General features: G+C 34.5%; 1 protein-coding gene across 3 annotated transcripts in view; it reads right to left on the bottom strand.

Moving 5' to 3' along the window:
- VWA8 (von Willebrand factor A domain containing 8) overlaps positions 1–11,332 on the bottom strand; it is a 389,600-nt gene that overhangs the window by 354,537 nt on the left and 23,731 nt on the right. The window lies entirely within an intron of this gene.

Genomic DNA, 11,332 nt, shown 5'->3' with positions numbered 1-11,332 from the left:
CCCTGGAGCCATGCCAGTTTTGCACCCTGCCCTCCAGGGTCAGAGACAGAGCTATATCCCTGCCCCTTGGGTACAATCTGTTAGAAAGTGCTTCAGAGAAAGAGACCTCGGTTTTGCTGGAGAACTGCATCTACGTATGTCTTGAAGGGTGAACCAACACCTCAAGTCACAGTGTTAAGTAATTTCACAAGAACCTGGGCCTAGGAATTCAGGACCTGTGCCCCAGATCCCAGTGCTGCTGTGTCTGCCTGTGGGCTGTGTCAGACAAGACATCAAGACAGAGACCCTCATCTAAGGCCCTCTGTTGTGGGAAAGACAAGAACAGGAGGATCCCTGAAACTTTGGCCAATAAGGACCCTAATAACCTATGTTGCCACCATCACTGCCACAAAATCCTGTAGCCCAGACCACCAAGGCACCTGTAGTCATTGTTGAAATTGATCACAATTAAAGAAGCTGAAGCTTCAGAGAGACTACACCACTGCTCCCACATACCCAACTAGTATCTTCAAGCCCATGTGCGGGTGAAAGTCTTCCCCTACAAAAGCCACTTTGTAAAGTTAGAAGAGGTGCCTGCTCTACCAAATGCATAGAAATCAACATCAGAACACAAACACACACACAAGATACCCCCCAACATGAAAAAAATGAAAAAGCAAAGAAACATGACACCACCAAAGAAATACAATAATTCCCCAGTAACTAACCCCAAAGAAATGGATATTTACAAATCGCCTAAAAAGGAATTCAAAATAGCAATCTTAAGGAAATTCAGCAAGATATAAGAGAATACAGATAGACAATTCAATGAAATCAGGAAAACAATTCATAACCTGAGATATTCAACAAACAGACCGGTATCATAAAAAAGAACCAAATAGAAATCTTGGAACTGGAGAACGCAGTCAATGAAATAAAAAATACTAGACAGAACTTCAATAATAGATGAGATCAAGCAAAACCAAGAATATCTGAACTTGAAAAAGGTCTTCTGAAATTACCCAGTCAAAAGAAAAGAAACAAGAAGAGAAGGGAAAAAGGAGAAGGGAGGGAGGGAGGGAGGGAGGGAGGGAGGGAGGAAAGGAGGAAGGGAAAGAAAAAGAAAAAAGAGTGAAACAGCCCATGGGACTTATGGGACACTACTAAGTGAATACTCACTCACATTGTGGGATATTCAGATGGAAAGGAGACAAAGATAAGGACAGAAAACTTATTTAATGAAATAATTCCTGAAATTTCCCAAGTATTGGAAGATATATGGGCATCAGATTCATGAAGCTTGAAAGTCTCGAAACAGATTTAATCCAATGAAGTACACTCCAACGTATATTATAATTAGTCTGTCAGTCAAAGACAGAGAGTTTTAAAAGCAACAAAAGTCACATATAAGCACCGAGTCACATATAAGGGAATCCCCATTAGACTATTAGATATCTCCATAGAAACCATGCAGGACAGGAGAGAATGGAATAATATAGTCAAAGTGCTGAAAGAAAAAAACTGCTAGTCAAAAATACTACACTCAGAAAAACTGTCCTTCAGAAATTAAGGAGAAATAAAGTCTTTCCCAGACAAGTAAAGGCTGAGAGAATTCATCACCACTAGACCTGCACAGTCCTGAGTTTGCCACCTGTGAGTTCTACATGGCCTATGCAGACTATCACAATCTCACGGAAATCACAGAGAAGCTGGTTTCAGGGATGGTGAAGCATATTACAGGCAGTTACAAGGTCAACTACCACCCAGATGGTCCATAGGGCCAGGCCTATGATACTGACTTCACCTCACCCTTCCAGAGAATCAGCATGGTAGAGGAACTTGAGGAAGCACGGGGGGTAATGCTGCCAGAAACTAACCTCTTTGAGACTGATGAAACTCACAAAATTCTTAATAATATCTGTGTGGCTGAAGCTATTGCATACCCCCCACCTTGGACCACAGCCAGGCTCTTTGACAAGCTTGTGGGGAAGTTTCTGGAGGGGACTGGCATCAATCCTACATTAATCTGTGGTCATCCACAGATAATGAGTCCTATGGCTAAATGGCACTCCTCTAAAGAGAATCTGACAGAGCACTTGGAGCTGCTTGTCATGAAGAAAGAGACATGCAATGTCTACACTGAGCTGAATGATCCTCTGCCACAGCAGCAGCTTTTTGAAGGACAGGCCAAGGCCAAGGCCACAGGTGATGATGAGGCCATATTCATAGATGAAAACTTCTGTACTACCCTGGAATACGTACAGGCATGGGCATTGACTGAGTTACCATTTTTCTCAACAGATTCCAACAACGTCAAGGAAGCACTACTATTTCCTTCTATTTTCTGCTATTAAACCCAAAGACAAAAAGGAGAATGTAGCAACCACGATATACTATAAAGCACAACAGCTGGCACTTCTGTCTAGAAAATGACAGTTGCAAGTTATATAAGTCAAGCATCTTTGCATTTCTGTAAAAGATCAAGGTCTGCAAGGTAATTATTGTGTGTTGCTTTCCATTTGACTACCACAGTTCAATTCAGCCATCAGAAGACAGAAAAGGAATTAAGAATTTCTTTTTATTCCTTGTTACCAAATAAAAAATTTGTCTCTTCTCTTCAAAAAAAAAAAAAAAAAAAAACTATGAGATGTTTTATGTAAGCCTCATGGTAAGCTTCAACAAAAGTATAGCAGATACAAAAACAATACAGAGAAAGAAATCATAGTGCTACAGAAAATGATCAAATCACAGAGGGTAACAATAGAGAAAGAAAGGAACAAAGGATCTACAAAATAGCCAGAAAACAAATAACACAATGGAAATAGTGAGTCCTTACCTATGAATAATTATCTTGAATGTGAATAAATTCTCTTGAGGGACTACATGGATTTAAAAAAAAAAGCGGGGGGGGGGGGGGGGTGGATTCAATTATATGCTGCCTACAAGAGACTCACTTTAGCTTTAAGGACAGACAGGCCAAATGTGAAGGGATGGAAGAAGATAAAATATGCTATGAAAATAGTAAACAAAAGAGAGCATGAATGGCTATACTAACAACTAATAAAATAGACTACAAGTCAAATTCTGTCACAAGAGACAAAGAAGGTCATTATTTAATATATATATATATATGCCCAACATTGTAGCACCTAAATATGTTAAAGTAAATATTAATGGACATGAAGAAAGAAATAGAGAGCAATACAATAATAGTAGAGGACTTCAATCTTCAATTTTCAACAAAGGATATATCAACCAGACAGAAAATTGATAAGGAAATACTGAATTTAAATTGCACCTTAGACCAAATGAACCTAACAGACATATTTGAAATTTTACATCCAACATCAGCAGGATACACATATATCTCTAGCACACATAAAGCAGTCTCCAAAATTGTCTACATTAGGCCAGAAAACAAGTCTCAACAAATTTAGAAAACTGAAATCATAGCTAGTATCATTTCAGGCCTTAATGAAACTAGAAAACAGTAACAGGAAGAATCCTGGAAAATTTACACATATGTGGAAATTAAACAACATGTTCTTGAACAACCAATGGGCCAAGAAGAAATCAAAAGGGAAATTTTAAAATATCTTGAGACAAATGACAATGGAAACACAACATGCCAAAACCTGTGGGATACAGCAAAAGCAGTTCTAAGAGTGAAGTGTGTAGCAATAGATGCCTCCATTAAAAAAGATTCTGAATAGTTTAACATTCTGCCTTAATAACTAGAAAAAAAGAACAAACTAAACCCAAAGACAACAGAAGAAAGGAAAGAAAGAACATAACAGAAATAAATAGAGAACAGAAAAACCATAGAGAGAATCAACAAAACTAAGAGAAGTTTTTTTGAAAAAATAAAACTGATAAACCCTCAACTTGCCAAAAAAAAAAAAAAAAGAGAAGACTCAAATAAATTAAAAAGTGAAAGTAAAGCGAGTATAACAGATGCCTCAGGAATAAACAGGATCATAAGGGACACAAATAAATACAAAAATATCCCATACCTATTAATATTGTGAAGATGTCTATACTATCCAAAGCAGTATACAGATTCCATGCAATACCTATGAAAATCCCAAAGGCATTCTTCACAGATAGAAAAAACAATCCTAAAATTTGTAAAAAATACAAAAGATATCAAATAGCCAAAACATTTCTGAGAAAGAAAAACAAAGTTGGAAATACCACACTTCCTGATTGAAAATTATACTACAATTTTTTTTTTAAGATATGGCACAATCATGTGTCACTGCAGTCTCAACTTCCCAGGCTTAAGCAATCCTCCCACCTCAGCCTCCCAAGTAGCTGGGGCTACAGTTGTGTGCCACCACATCCAGCTAATTAATTTTTTGTGTATAGACTGGGCCTCATTATGTTGCCATGGCTGATCTTGAACTCCTTGGCTTAAATAATCCTCCTGACCTCCCAAAGTACTGGGATTATAGGCATGAGCCACTGCACTCAGCCCTGTATTACAAATTATATGTGTTTCAAAATAACACACATACCCCAGAAAAAAAAAAAAAAAAGACACAGAGACCAGTATAACAGAATAAAGAGCCTAGAAATAAATTCAAACATACACAGTCAACCAATTTTTGACAAGGGCATCAAGGACACAATGGGAAAAGATAGTCTCTTCAATAAATGATGGTGAAAAAACTGGATTTCCACATGCAAAAGAATCTCACAACATATACAAAAATCAACCCTAAATGTAAGACCTGAGAAATAAAATTCCCAGGAAAAAGCTCCTGGACATTGGCCTTGGCAATGATTTTTTTTTTCTTTTTCTTTTTTTTTTTTAATATCTCAACCAAAAGCTTAAGCTACAAAAGCAAAAACAAATAAAGGAGACTACATTAAAAATATTTTGCACAGCATAGAAAACAATCAACAAAATGAAAAGGTAACTTATCGATTAGGAAAAAAACATTTGCAATTCATATATCTGGTGAGGGGCTAATATATAAAATTTAGAAAGAATTCATATAACTCAATAATAGAAAAACAATCCAAATAAAAAATAGGCAAAGCATTTGAATTCTCCAAAGAAGATATAAAAATGGCCAACAGGTATATGAAAAGGTGCTCAACATCATTAAATCAGGGAGTCAAGGAAAGACAAATCAAAACCACAATGAGATACCACCTCACACTTGTTAGCATGGCTATTATCAAAATGTCAAAAGACAAACGTTGGCTAGGGTGGAGAAAAGAGTGCACACTGTGGTAGAAATGTAAATTGGTATAGCCATAATGGAAAACAGTGTGGTGGTTTCTAAATAAATTAAAACTAGAACTACTATACAACTCAGAAATTCTATTATACCCAAAGGAAATAAAATCACCACCTCATAAAGATATCTGTACTCCATGTTCATTGAAGCATTATTCACTATAGCCAAAATATGGAAACTGAAATGTTGATGGATAAATAAATAAAGAAACCGTGGTATGGGTTGAGCAGCCTAATCCAAAAATCAGCAATTTGAAATACTCTAAAATCTGAAATTTTCTGAGTGTCAACATGATACCCCAAGTGAAAAATTCCACACATTTGACTGCATGTGATAGGTCACAGTCAAAAAGCAGGCATTCAACACACAATTTACTCAGCATCCAGATATGTGTATAAGGTATACATTAAACACAAATGGACTACATGTTTAAAGTTGGGTCCCATTCTCACACTGTCTCATTATGTATGAGCAAATATTCAAAAATGTTTAAAAATCTGAAATCCAAAATAACTCTGGTCCCAAGCATTTCAGATAAGGGATAGTCAACCTGTATATCTATACCATAGAATATTTATTATTCGGCCTTTAAAAAGAAGAAATCGTACCACTTGCCACAACATGGATGAAGTTGGAGGACGTTATGCTAAGAAAAATAAACCAGACCCAAGGGTTAAAAAAAAAAAAAAATCCTACATGAGCTCACTTACATGTGGAATCTGGTTGGAGTGGCAGGCTTTTGGGGGAGTCAAAAACACAAAGATAGAGAATAAAACATTGGTTACTGGGGTAGGGGTAGATAGAAAATGGGGAAATATACGTCAGAGTATTTAAGTAGCAGATATGTAAGATGACCAACTCTAGAGAGCTAATGTACAACATGAGGACAAGTAATAAAATTATACTGAAATTCCTGCTAAATGAGTAGCTTTTAGCTGCTTTTGCCATACCAAAAACAAAAAAAAAAAGGGTAACTGTGAGATGATGGATATGTTAATTTGCTTCACTATAGTAACCATTTTACTATCTATATATATATCCCATAACATCATGTTAGATGTTAAATATACAAAATTTTTTAAAAGACTAACACATGGCCAAAGAAGAAATTAAAAGGGAAATTACAAAGTTTTTTGAACTGAATGAAAGTAAAAACAATGTATCAAAAATTTTAGCATTCCACTAAAGCTGTACTTAGGAAAAATTTTACAGTACTAATTGCCTACCCTGAGAAAACTGAAGTGTTTCCAATTAATGGCTTCAGCTTCTGACTTAAGAGATTAGAAAAAGAAGAGAGAATGAGACCCAAAGAAAGAAAATAATATTCATCATAGCTTAAAAATCAATGCAATAGAAAACAAAAACACAAAAATGAATGAAACCAAAAACTCGTTCTTTGAGATTAACAATAAAATTGACAAACCTCTGGTCAGACTATTAAGAGAGAGAAGACATAATCTGCCAACATCATGAATGTGAGAGAGACAGACAGAAAGCACAGATACTTCAGATATTAAAAGGATAATAAATAGATATTGTTAAAAAAAAAAACACTTTATGCCAATGTATTCCACAACTTAGAAGAAATGGACAAAGTCTTTAAAAGAGTCAGCTCCTTTTTTAGTTGACACAATTAGGGATAACCTGAATAACTGTATCTATGAAAAAAAATGACTTTACAGTTAATAACCTCCCACAAAGAAAACTCTGGGCCAAGATGGCTTCACTGATGAATTCTACCAAACATTTAAGAAAAAATATCCATTTTATACAAATTCATTCAGAAAACTGAAGAGGAGGAATTCTTACCAATTCATTCTATGAGGTCAGTATTACCCTTATATCAAAATCTGACAAACACATGACAAGTAAGGAGAGCTGCAGATCGATATCCCTCATATAGATGTACAAACCCTAAACAAAATGTTCACACACTGAGTCCAATAACATATAAAAAGACTAGCACACTGTTACTAAGTGGGACTTTTCTCAGGAATAAGATGAAAAGTTAGTTTAACATTTGAAAATCAATCAATATAATTCACCACATAAATAAACAAAAAAAAAAAAAAAAAGGAGAGAAAGAAAAAGGAAAAAAAAATACAAGATCATACCAAAGGACATGGAAAAAGCACTTGACGATATCCAACGTCTCTTCCAGATTAAAAACTCTATGCAAACTATGAACAGAAGAAACCTTCCTTAACTTGATAAAGAACATTTATGAAAAACTTTTACCTAACCTACTTTAAAAATGAAAGACTAAATCCTTTCCCCCAACATCTGGAATAAGATGTTCTCTCTCATAAATTTTATTCAACATATTTTAATGTTTTACATAATAAATTACATATTAAAGAGATTATAGGAAGCGCAATAAGGTAAACACATAAAAGAGATCAGAAGCATCTAGATTGAAAAGGAAAAAGTAGAGCTGTCTTTATTTATAGACATGATTGTTTATATAAAAAATGTGATGCAATCTACAAAACCAAGCTCTAGAACAGATAAGTCAGTTTAGCAAGGCTTCAAGATTTAAAATTAATATACAAAAATCAATTGCACTTCTATGTTTAAGTTAAAAAGACAATACCATTTACAAAAACATCAAAAAGTATGAAATACTCAAAGGATAAGGCTGACAAAACATATGCAATTCCTATACACTGAAAACTATACAATACTGCTGAGAGAAATTAAAGATCTAAATAGAGAAACATCTTGTTCATGAGTTGGAAGTTTCAATAATATTAAGATATCAATTATCTCCAAAATGAACTACAGATTTAATGCAATCCCCATTAAAAATCCCAGCAGGTTTTTTTGTTGTTGTTTCATAAATTGATGAGTTGATTACAAAATCACATATAGATGCAAAAAAACCTAGAATAACCAAAACAACTTTGTGAAAGAACAAAGATGGAGAACTAACATTATCTGATTTCAAGGCTAATTGTAAAGCTACAGCAGTCAAAACAGTAAGGCGCTGATGTGAAGTGAGAGAAATAGATCAATGGAACAGAACAGAGTCTAGAAACAGACTCACAATATACATAGACATCAGACTTCTGACATAACTTCAAAGGTAATTCAGTGAAGAAAGGATAGTCTTGTCAGCAAATGGAGCTGGAACTACTGGATATCCACACACAAAAAATAAATTTTGACCCATACCTTATGCCATATACAAAAATTAACTCAAAAAAAGATGACGGACACAAATATAAAATCCACAACTACGAAAACATCTAGAGGGAAAAAAAAAAATTCCACAACTACAAAAACATCTAGAGGGGAAAAAAAAAAAAAAAAAAAAACAAGAAAAAAGTCTTTGTGAACCTCAGTTAGATAAAGATTTTTTAGGATTTCTTAGGTGACACCAAAGCACAATCCATAAAAGTAAAAACTTGATAAGTAGGACTTCATTAAAATTTAAAACTCCTGCTCTTCAGAGAACACTCTTAAGAGAACAAAAAGAAAAGTCATGGACTAGAATAAAATATTTGCAAACCTTACATCTGATAAAGTTCTTATATCCAGAATATATAAAGAAAAAGCAACTCAAACAACACACGCACGCACGCGCACACACACACACACACACACACACACACACCCCTCCACCCAAAATGTAGGCAAAGATTTGAGCAGATACTTTACCAAAGATATAAAGATAATAAATAAACACACAAATAGATGCCTAATATCTTTAGTCACAGGAAACACATTTTAAAATCACTGAAATACCATTACATAACTATTTCATTGATTGAAATTCAAAAGTCTGACCACACCAAGAGCTGGCAAGAATGTGGAGGAACTGGAACTCTGATACACTGCTGCTAGGAAGTAAAATTATATAACCTTTGTGGAAAACAGAATAGCAGTTTCTTAAAAAGTTAAAAATCTACCATGTGATATAGCCATTCTACTCCTAGGTATTTTCACAAGAACATAGAAAGCCTATGTCCATACAAAGACTTGCACATGGAAAAAAAAAAATACTTGTACATGAATGCTGAGAGCAGCTTTATTTCTAAGAGCTTATAACAACCCAAAAGTCTACCAACAGGTGGATATAGAAACAAATTATAATACATCTATACAATGGAATACTACTGAAAAGAAAAAAAAACTATTGAGACATGTACATGAAAATATCTCAAAATAATTATGCTACGTGATAATAGACAAAAAAAGTATGTATGTTATATGACCCCATTTATATAAAATTCTAGAAAATCCAAATACATCTACAAAGCAAATTAATGATTTCTAGGCAATGGAGGAACCAGGAAACATTATAAAGAGGCACAAGTAAGCTTTTTGGGGAGATAAACTTACTTGATCAGTATTCTGATTATAGTGATGTTTTCTGGTTATATGCATATGTAAAAACTTACCAAATTATATATTCTAAATATGTGCAGTTTATTGCATGTCAATTATACCTAATAATACAGTTTTTGAAAATCAGAATTACATATACTGAAATATTAACAGTGTCTATATTTAAGCTTATGGACAATTTTGGTTTTATCTTTTGTGTTTCTCAATGTCTTCCAAGTTTTTTGTGTTGATTGTTTTATATTTATAGTAGAAACAAAACGTTATACTTCTTATGTTTTGAAAAACCATACTGCAAAGTAATAACAGCCATACTAGAAGTAAAGAACTGACACACAGAGAGAGGAGCAATATGATGGGTGACATACCTCAGGATATGTGTGACTGGTCAATAGATCACAATTTAATATCCAAAATTCAACTTGCAACTCAGCCTCCTAGAGTGTTTATGTATTAGGCATTGCTAAATTATAATTTGCTGAAGGCGTCTTTGTTAGCCTTAGTGTAGCTAGTCATATTCATGACAATGACAACCACAAACAAAAAATAAAACCAAGGAATGACCTTTGGTTACGAGCACATTTCAAAAGAACAAAGAATTTTCAGGTCCTATAAAATGAATCCAAATTCCTTAAATATAGGTCAGGTCATAGAAAAAGCAGTTAGAACTCATAATAGATGTATTCTTTATTTTAATAAAAGTTGCATTTTAAACATGAGGTTTTCATTAGCTATTTTAATTTAATACATGCTTCTTAAGTGAAAAAGAAATAAAATCCATTACAGACATGTAACTGCTGGGAGATTTTGTCACCACCAGGCCTACCTTACAAGAGCTCCTGAAGGAAGCACTAAACATGGAAAGGAACAACCAGTACCAGCCACTGCAAAAACATACGAAATTGTAAAGAACCATCACCTCTAGGAAGAAACTGCATCAACTAGTGGGAAAAATGATCAGCTAGCATCATAATGGCAGGATCAAATTCACACATAACAATATTAACCTTAAATGTAAATGGGCTAAATGCCCCAATTAAAAGACACAGACTGGCGAATTGGATAGAGTCAAGAATCATTGGTGTGCTATATTCAGAAGGCCCATCTTATGTGCAAAGTCACACATAGGCTCAAAATAAAGGGACGGAGGAAGATTTACCAAGCAAAAAAAAGCAGGGGTTGCAATCCTACTGTCTGATAAAACAGACTTTAAACCATCAAAGATCAAAAGAGACAAAGAAGGGCGTTACATAATGGTAAAAGGATCAATGCAACAAGAAGAGCTAGCTATCCTAAATATGTATGCACCCAATGCAGGAGCACCCAAATTCATAAAGCGAGTTCTTAATGACCTACAAAGAGACTTAGACTCCCACACAACAATAGCGGGAGACTTTAACACCCCACAGTCAATATTAGACAGATCAATGAAACAGAAAATTAACAAGGATATTCAAGACTTGAACTCAGCTCTAGACCAAGTGGACCTAATAGACATGTACAGAATCCTCCACCCCAAATCAACAGAATATACATTATTCTCAGCACCACATCATACCTATTCTAAAATTAACCGCAAAATTTGAAGTAAAACACTCCTCAGCAAATGCAAAAGAATGGAAATTATAACAAACAATCTCTCAGACCACAGTGCAATCAAATTAGAACTCAGGATTAAGAAACTCACTCAAAACCATACAACTACATGGAAACTGAACAACCTGTTCCTGAATAACTACTGCATAAATAATGAAATG

Source organism: Sapajus apella, unplaced genomic scaffold, assembly GCF_009761245.1.
Source record: "Sapajus apella isolate SASKATOON/1434 unplaced genomic scaffold, GSC_monkey_1.0 scaffold32, whole genome shotgun sequence".
NCBI lineage: Eukaryota > Metazoa > Chordata > Mammalia > Primates > Cebidae > Sapajus > Sapajus apella.
This window is presented reverse-complemented; position numbering and strand designations above follow the sequence as displayed.